The following is an 8,695-nucleotide window of genomic DNA, read 5'->3' on the forward strand; positions in this document are numbered from 1 at the left end:
TTGCCTGAAACGCACCATTTTTACCTAAACAATATATTGGTGAATTATTTCACATTATTCGAGCAAGATACAATACAATACCGCCCTGTATAACAAAGGCGAAATTTCAAGAATTATATATAAGTTTGTTAATAGTTTTTTATGTTTGTATGTTAAAGCCACCTTTCCTCATACAAGAACAAATGTGTATATAAAATATGATTAATGATAATGAGCCATTGCCGAATTTCTTAATTAATAGAAATCTCCTTAGAATGGACTGATAAATAGTCATTAGAGTTAATTAAAGTGGTTTTACCAAGAACTAATGCAAATTTATATTATAGAAAAATCGTCGATAAATTACCGTTCAACATAAAATACTTGTGTTTCCTTTGCGTCCCTGATTAGCAAATATCGAATAACTAATTAACTGTTAACTAATTCGAAAGGAAACTGTTTTAAATGGACGATAAATTAAGCGACTCAATTTATAATTTTTTCAATGTTTGATGGATTCAACAGATTAGTTTATATTTGAATATTTATATACATACCTATTTAGCATATTCGTCATGTGTTTCAGTAATCTTTTAAAGTCTAGATTAATTAAAATGCCTAAATACGCAATCAAATTTGTTGTTTCCTCCCAAATTCTATGATAAAAAAAAGTAATTTTCAGAATAGCTTATGACGCAAAACGTGCAAACCATTAAAATAAACGAATACGAAACCATGCCCAAACCCATATTGCGATTAATTCCCACATGTTTGAGAATATTATTCAAACCCCTTATCGGTAATATCATTCGGCAAACAGCGTTCCTACAAGTATTAATGGTCTCCATAAAAAAGGTGTCTCCAAACACCAATATCGCACATACAAACACATGTGTGACGGTTTTCTGGTCAACACGGGGATGGTAACTACATTTGGGAGTTTCTGCTAAAAGGAAATTATTACGTAAAAAAAACGTTTTACGACAAGAAGAAACAGAAGAGTTAGGATTTCTCTGTCTGCGTAAAACTTAAAGAAAAACTTTTAGAAAATTTTATCAGTCTCACAGGAGCTTAAAAAATCTGAAAGCTTTGACGAAAAAAGAAAAGACTGCAAATATAGGTATTTTGCGTAAAAATGCCAATTTTCTGTACAATTTTAGTAACAAAGTTAGTGTAAAGGAACAAAATGATATTGATGAATAAAACTCGCAATAATAAAGCATACTGGAAATTAATTAATTTCTAAACTAATAAAACCGAATCAGAAAATCAGCAATATTTAATTAACTGAGCGGCGCACTTACAGAAAAAAATGAAAAACCTGAAGAGTTCTGAAGAACTATATACAAAAAAATAATAATAATTAGCATAAGCTGTAGCAAACACGACTTAAACAATCGCTCATGATTTCCAACATTTTATAAAACTTTCTGTAGAATTGACAATTATTCGCATGTTTCGATAGATTGAAGCCCAAAACAGCTCATTCTAAAGCGAAAAACTCACAAGCTATTAGATGAGAAAAGAAAGCAATAAACTCTGGCCAAAAATTCCCATAAACCCGATCACTCTCACAGGGATTAGATATGGAAATGACCCGCAAAAACCCATCCATATAATAAATCACAAACAACCATAGTTCTAAACCCTTTTAGTCAAATAATATCATTCGACCCGTCGTTTTTTCCATTCAAGTAATGCCTTAAGCAAATACATTATTTAAATTTCGATCTGATCGAAATTCGCTCTCACATAATTTCGGTATGCAAATATCGGCACACAATACATCGATGATATTTTAAAGAGTTTAATGTCCTTCAGATGCAGTTTTGGCGGTATGCAAAAGAGGATGCAGGATGTGCGTAAAATGATCCAAGGCCGAGGCATAGTTCTTAGCTCTTTTCCACCCTAAGCGGTGGATCAGCCAGGTAGCAAAAGGGGACTTGAAGTGAAGCTTTGGGCTAAGAAGTCTTCTATCGTTCGGCTCTCTAATCGTTAATAGCAGACCTGGAAAGGAAGGAAATATTCAAGATTTTGGAAAAAACAAAAGTTGCAACTTGGTATGGGAGTGAAGTGCAATTGCTTATTTGTGGAAGCAGCTTTAGTCAAAATTGAATTTAACTAGTGAGCAAAAGGATACATTTTATAATATTTTTTAAGTGTTTGTTCATCACATCTTATTTCATTCATGTTCCCATTCAGGATTTAAGTAGTTCGAAAAACCGTTAATTTACTCACAATTGCAAAAGCATGTAAAATTTCCTCCATTATCTATGACAAGACAAAAATCCTCTGCAGCAGATTTATGTTACCTTTAGATGTGGGTTTAGATATCAAAAAAATATTTAGATTCCAATTCAGAGTTTCATCTAGTTCAGCTGAAAAATTGTAAAAGCCGCGAAATAAACTGCTGCTTCTCGGAAGTTTTGCTCCCAAAACTCCTGTGAAAATCTCATTGAAAATCTCCTCTTTTGCAATTTAGGATTCTAAACAATTATTGCAAGGAATTCTAAAATTTTTGTCTTTTACGTCTTCAAACTTAAATGCTCTAGATCAGTGCCCTCTTTGCCTCTTGCCCAATTCCACCCCTGTATCAATAATAAGTTCTCAGATAGAAACTCCCAATTAAATTTGCTTGTTTAACTTTCGCTCTGCTTACACCAGATTTTTCAATAGTAATATCTAATAACGGTCTATTTATTGCTCGAAATCATATTTTCGTTGTTTAAAATTAATTAGTTTCCTGTAAAAGCGAAAAAAATATTCGGAGGACATGAGGATAAACAACCGATACTACATTGCGACTCAAAAACGCAATAGACGCTGGAATAAATGCAGCAAAATCTGCATTTAAACAGCGGCTTTGTTTCAGCAGGACAAGGGGGTGGCGGAGAGTTGCGCGGGTGTTTCAAAGAGCGCATAGAGCACGAACGTGCGTAACAGATTAAATATTAATTTAGCGGCTGCGTCACTCAGTAGATTATTCTGCTGGTAGGCTTTATTTGAGGGCTTTGCACTTCTGTTGCTAAGTTTTACCAGTTATTTACAAGTCAGATGACAAGTATTTAGTATTTTATTGCCTTTTCGGGAATAAAAAATATTTTAATTGCTTTACATAATTTTTTTGTATACACATTTATTTTTTGTTTGATTTTCAACTTTCTCAACTCAACTATAAAACTTTGCCGCTCAACTTCTCTCTCAAATTCCATAATGTTGTTCGTTAGGTTTCAATTAGTTTGTGGCATGCTCAAATAGACTCCATTATTTTAGGCAAAAAACTACTAATTATAATAAAAAACCTAGAAGATGAAGAGGCAACAGATGATGAAGTGTTAAAATGTGGCCCAAAAATTATTTATTTAAGAATCTTCATAGTTTCTAAAGCTTACTAAAAAGAGAATGACTAATACATAGAATATGACAAATGGTTTAGACACCAAATTCAAATTTCCGTCTCAATTTCAACACTAAAAAATATGATGTACGTAAAATTCAAAATTATCAAACAATACGAACAGTAGGAAAATTGTAAACAAAAAACACAAAAAATACGAATTAAAAAATACAAATTAACTTTGTGCAAACGGAAAGACATCATCTTGTAGTTAGTTCGATAAAACAATCACTACGAATTAATTTCAAAACGCTAGAAAAACTATTTAGGCACCGAAAATGTTTTTAAAATCAGAAATCCGAACGAAAAATGAATCCTGCCGTTTATATTAAGAAGTAATGGACAGCTTTAAATACAACAGGAAGTCTAAAATTGCATCTCAGCATAAAACAGTTAAGAATATAAATAAATGTAATGAAGTGCACAATTAGTTTAAAAAACAAAGACTCGCAATATTGAAAAAACAATTGCTGAACATTCAAAAATTCAGCTCAAACATCCAGGAAAAATATTTAGGCACAGAAAAGTCGAGGAATTTCAAAGAAAAATTAATCTTGCAGGCAAAGTAATGGACAACCGTAAATGCAACAGATGGCCCATAAAATAAATATCTCCCAGCATCAAACAATTAAGAACATAAATAAATGTAATAAAAATCATAATATAATTAGCATAAACACAGGCTTATCCCAACCGAAAGGCAGTACACTTTAAAACTGTCGGTTAGAGAATTAATTCTGGGATAAAAAAAAAATAATAAAAAAATTTTTCACTCATCTTAGTTTACCTTTGTGATTGCAACTTGTATTTTATTATTACACTTTCTACCGAAAACAAGTAAACTTAAAATGGAAACCTCCAAACGTAAAATGGGCCAATGTAACGGACCATTACCCCTTAAAACAACAGAAAAAAACTAAACATAATGAAGCACAATCAACTCGCCCATCACTTTCTTATTAATAACGATATAATTGCCTTCAATTGTTTTAGTTCGCGCGCATCGCAAAAATCATACACAATAAATGTTGCTCAAAAACAATTGCCGCTAAACAATTGAAACTGCTAATTGTTGCTGGGGCTGCCAGTTCGAAATCAGTTTATCTGTTTTTAATGCGTTGTTGCTAAATATTCCGCCTACAGAAGTGGACTAGAATTTACACATTTCACTAAGGAAGTCAGAGAAATTGTCCTTTAAATAGACTTATTTGAGAAACTAATGCTTTTCGATGAGTCTAAATATTCTAAGAAAGATCTGGAATGCAAAATTTTTCAAGTTCGGCTCATTAAACTGAAAAAAATCGAAGTAAATCTAGAAGCCGGTTCTGTTGTTTCGACGTTATGGTTTGCGGGGATTTTTGCGTAATTTTTTTGAATTACATATTGTTAATAATTATTATTGTAGCCACTGTTCTAATGGCCGCTATTGTTTAAGTCGTGGGTAATCTCAGTCATACAAACGATCATTAAGCGATTTTCCATTTTGCAATCGCATCGAAAAATGTTGGTCAATGTGATCTACTGATTGCGGTAAACTGTGAATAGAGGAAATAATTTATAGTTTCAGCTGCATTTGGAATTAGAAATCTGCGCTACTTTGCAGGATTTTAAAGCAGAATCTAATAGCTGAAAGCAGCGTTCTTGGGGCTGATCACCTGCTCAAAATTATTTTGCATACAATTAAAAAAAATCGTTACAGAAAAATTAATCAGTCACCCAAATGCAGCCCACTTCCCACCAAACCAGTTTCAAATCGGGCGTTTTTTTTTCTCATGAACCGCTTCAATCAATCCATATTAGACATCACCTATCAGAGGCCCCATAATTAAACATTAAAAATACATCGTGACCCCCTAAATTAAAATACTCTCACATATCAACCCTCCTCCTTTATTTTATTATAATCCCATTGTAATTCGCGATATACTTGCATACATCTATGGAGCCCTCCACATTGACCCGATTTAGGTCTTGGCGAATATGAACCCTGATTAGCGACAAGCATTGTCAGAATATTAATAAAATGCAAGAACATGCAAATAGACCGGTTGGTAGGTAGCGCAAGTGATTAGAAATATCTTGAATCGAGGGGATTTCTTATGCGATATTGGAGATAGTAATTGTGCATAGGAGCGATCCAGATGGACGGTTGAAGGAAGTTTTAATTTGCGTATTGTATTTTTGCTGTATCAAAGAGCCGTAGGAAATTGAGCGATTTTAATGCAAATTTTTTAAATAGTTTTGAGTCAAGGTCTGATTAGTAATGAATGAATGAAAAATGGTTTGCATCTCTTTATTACTTATTGTGTATTGTGTATGTATCAATTTATTGTTTATTAGTTTTCAATTTTTCCATAGGTGTTTACTCGTGTATTAAGGGTCGGTCAAACACTTGAGGAAATAAGCAGTTTTGTTGACATTGCGGACAAAATGTGTGATGTAAAAAGTTTGTTTTTGTGTGAAAATCAGACGAATTTCTAACTAGTGTTTCACTTGGTAATTGTGGTTTTTATTGCTCTATTAAGTGAAGTGAAAAAAATCTTTGTAGCTCAAATGGTTGTTTTGATATGAGCAAAAAAGTGCCGTTATGTTTGGCAAAACCGCGTCAAACTAAAAGTGATGGTTAAAATTTGGCTCTTTTTGGGAAAACCCTCAATATTTGTTGCGCAATTTTTTTGTTGAGAGATTTATTATTTGGTTCTCTATCCAGTCGTGTAGAATTGAACGGGTTACTTACATATCTGTCTCAGATATGAGCAAAACGGTAGCATCAGGTTTAAACTAATTTATCTATAAACTAATATTATCTTAGGCCTAGATGCGTACAGTTCCAGTTTTGCGCTTCATGTGAAAACTGCCATTATTGTCTAACTAGTGTTCGATCTGGTGATTGAGGCTTTTCATTTTTTACTCAGTAATATTCGTATCAAAACGAGCGATTTGGCTCGAACGGTTCTTTCGGTATGGCAAACACTGTAAAACTGAAAAATAATGTTAAAAATTTTGCTTTTTTTGTGAAAACTTGCAATATCCTCCAAGCGTTTTTTCTTGTGTGATCTTCTTCATCCATTGGTGTAAAATTGAACGGATTACCTGCATTTGTTGCTCATATATGAGCAAAACGGTGTTTTCAAAAGTTATGGTTGAAATTATGCTTTTAACTTGTACCTAAATGTGTACTATTCAAGTTCGGGTACTTTATATGAAAACTTTCACTATTGTCTAAGCAACCAGTAACCCTCTATTCAGGGATACAGAAACGATCCTAGATTTTTTGATAATACGAAAAAACTGGCAAAGCCGCGTAAAACTCAAGTGATGTTTAAAATTTAGCATTTTTTGTGCCAAATCAAAATATTTTTCTCGCAAGTTTTTTATTAAAAAATGTCTTATTTAATTCTCCATCCAGTGGTGTAGAATTGAACGGGTTACATGAGCGAGTTTTTCAGATACTTATGAGCAAATTGGTGAAGCCATGTTTCAAATAATGGTCTTATCTTGGACCATTAAGTTATGTTTAAAACTTTTTTTAAAAATTGTCAACATTTTCTTCGCATTTTTTTTTTCAATTTGTTATTCTACTTTTCATCGCTTAGTCAAGATTTGAGCGGGAATTTGTTCCACAGAAATTAGCAAGGGACGGTTGGATGTTTCAAATGATGATCTTATTTTGGCCTGAAATGTGTACTATTTAAATTTCACTTTTTGTGTAAAAACTGCCGCTATTGCCTAACTTGTGTTTCACTTGGTACTTGAGTTTTTTAATTATTTGTACAGCTGAAATGGTTCTTTGGATATGAGCAAAAAAGTGGCGTCATGCCGATGACCCATTATTGGCAAGAACGCGTAGAACAAAAATGATGTTGATCTTTCCCATTTTGTTATGATTCTCTCATTCAAATTCACCCCTTGAGTGCCTAACTAGTGCTTCACTTAGCAAATAACAGTTTTAATTCTCTTTCGAATGGTAGAAAAACGAGCGTTGTACCTCATATGGATCTTCAGATATGATCAGAAATGTGGGGTCATAATCGAGGTCATTTTTCACAAAACCGCGTAAAACCAAAGGTGATGCAAAATTTCGCTCTTTTTGTGAAAACTAGCAATATTTTTGGCACAATTTGTTTGTTGAGAAATGTGTTATTTTATTCTCTACCGAGGGGTTTGAATTGAGCGGGTTTCCTCAAAACCTCGTTAAATTCAAAGTGGGATTTAAAAGTTCGCTCTTTTTGTGAAAATTAGTATCATTTTCCACTTGTTTTTTTTTTGAGAATGTGTTATTCTATTTTTCATCCCGTAGTGTAGATTCGGGCCGGTCATCTGAGTGTGTTCCGCATAATTTTATTTTGGTCTGCATCGTGTATCCTTAAAGTTTTACTTTTTGTGTTGAAACTGCTACAATTTCCTAACTAGTGGTTTCACTTCATGCTTGAGTTTTTCAATTCTTTATTCAACAGTGCGGAAATGAGGGTGGTAGCAGAAATAATTCTTTGGATATGGGCAAAAAAAAGGCGTCATCTTGGAGCCGATGGCTCATTTTTGCAAAAACTGTTGAACTTTGCCATTTTGTGCGAAAACCGCCTCATATTTTCCAAACGATGCATTAAATGCGTTATTTAATTGTACCTGCATTTTTTTATAAGATATGAGCAAAAAATGGCATGATGTTTGAAATGAAGGCGTTGTCTTGAACATAAATTTGTGGTATTCAAATTAGCTCTTTGAGTAAAAATCAACAATTTTGCCCAAATATTCCTTCACTTAGGGAATGGCATTTTTAATTATCCGTCGAATGCTAGAAAATTCACTGCTGTAGAGTGAATAGTTCTGTAGATATGCATAAAATGCTCATGCTGAAGCCGGTGACCAATTTTTGTTCCTTTAAAATGTTGCTCTTTGTGTGAAAACTGGCACATACTTTGCAGGCGATGTTAGACGAACTATTAACTATTTTTTAAGTTTCTCGTAGTCTTTGAATAAAATGTTGAATAGATCCTGCTTTAAAAAGACAAAACAGTCCAAAATTTGAATCTCTCAATGAGCAACTTGCATCTTCAGAGCTGCTCTCGGCGCAGCAACCACTTTATTTGAACTGTTAAAATCCAAATGTTTCCGCTTCCAATGACTTTTAAACCTATAAGCCATATAACGAAGAAGAAAAGACTGGTTAGAGTGACTTGCTTTGCCTCGTGTTATCAGTCTGAGGTGTTATCCATTCGCTTAAATGCAAAACATTTTTTATTATGTAATACATAGATGGATATAAAATATATTACAGCCAACTCTAACAAACCAAATTAAAAGATTTACATGTTAAGT

General features: G+C 33.2%; 1 long non-coding RNA gene across 1 annotated transcript; it reads right to left on the bottom strand.

The window, feature by feature from the left end:
- Window positions 1–1,773: 1,773 nt before the first annotated feature.
- On the bottom strand, window positions 1,774–4,424 carry LOC125505031. Its single transcript, XR_007281881.1, has 2 exons — window positions 4,164–4,424; window positions 1,774–1,986 (listed from the first exon to the last, which is right to left on the bottom strand). It is a non-coding gene; the product is annotated as an uncharacterized LOC125505031 (long non-coding RNA).
- Window positions 4,425–8,695: the final 4,271 nt, after the last annotated feature.

This window comes from Dendroctonus ponderosae, unplaced genomic scaffold (genome assembly GCF_020466585.1).
Source record: "Dendroctonus ponderosae isolate FM_Combo_2020 unplaced genomic scaffold, Dpon_F_20191213v2 Dpon_F_20191213_628, whole genome shotgun sequence".
Classification (NCBI taxonomy): Eukaryota; Metazoa; Arthropoda; class Insecta; order Coleoptera; family Curculionidae; genus Dendroctonus; species Dendroctonus ponderosae.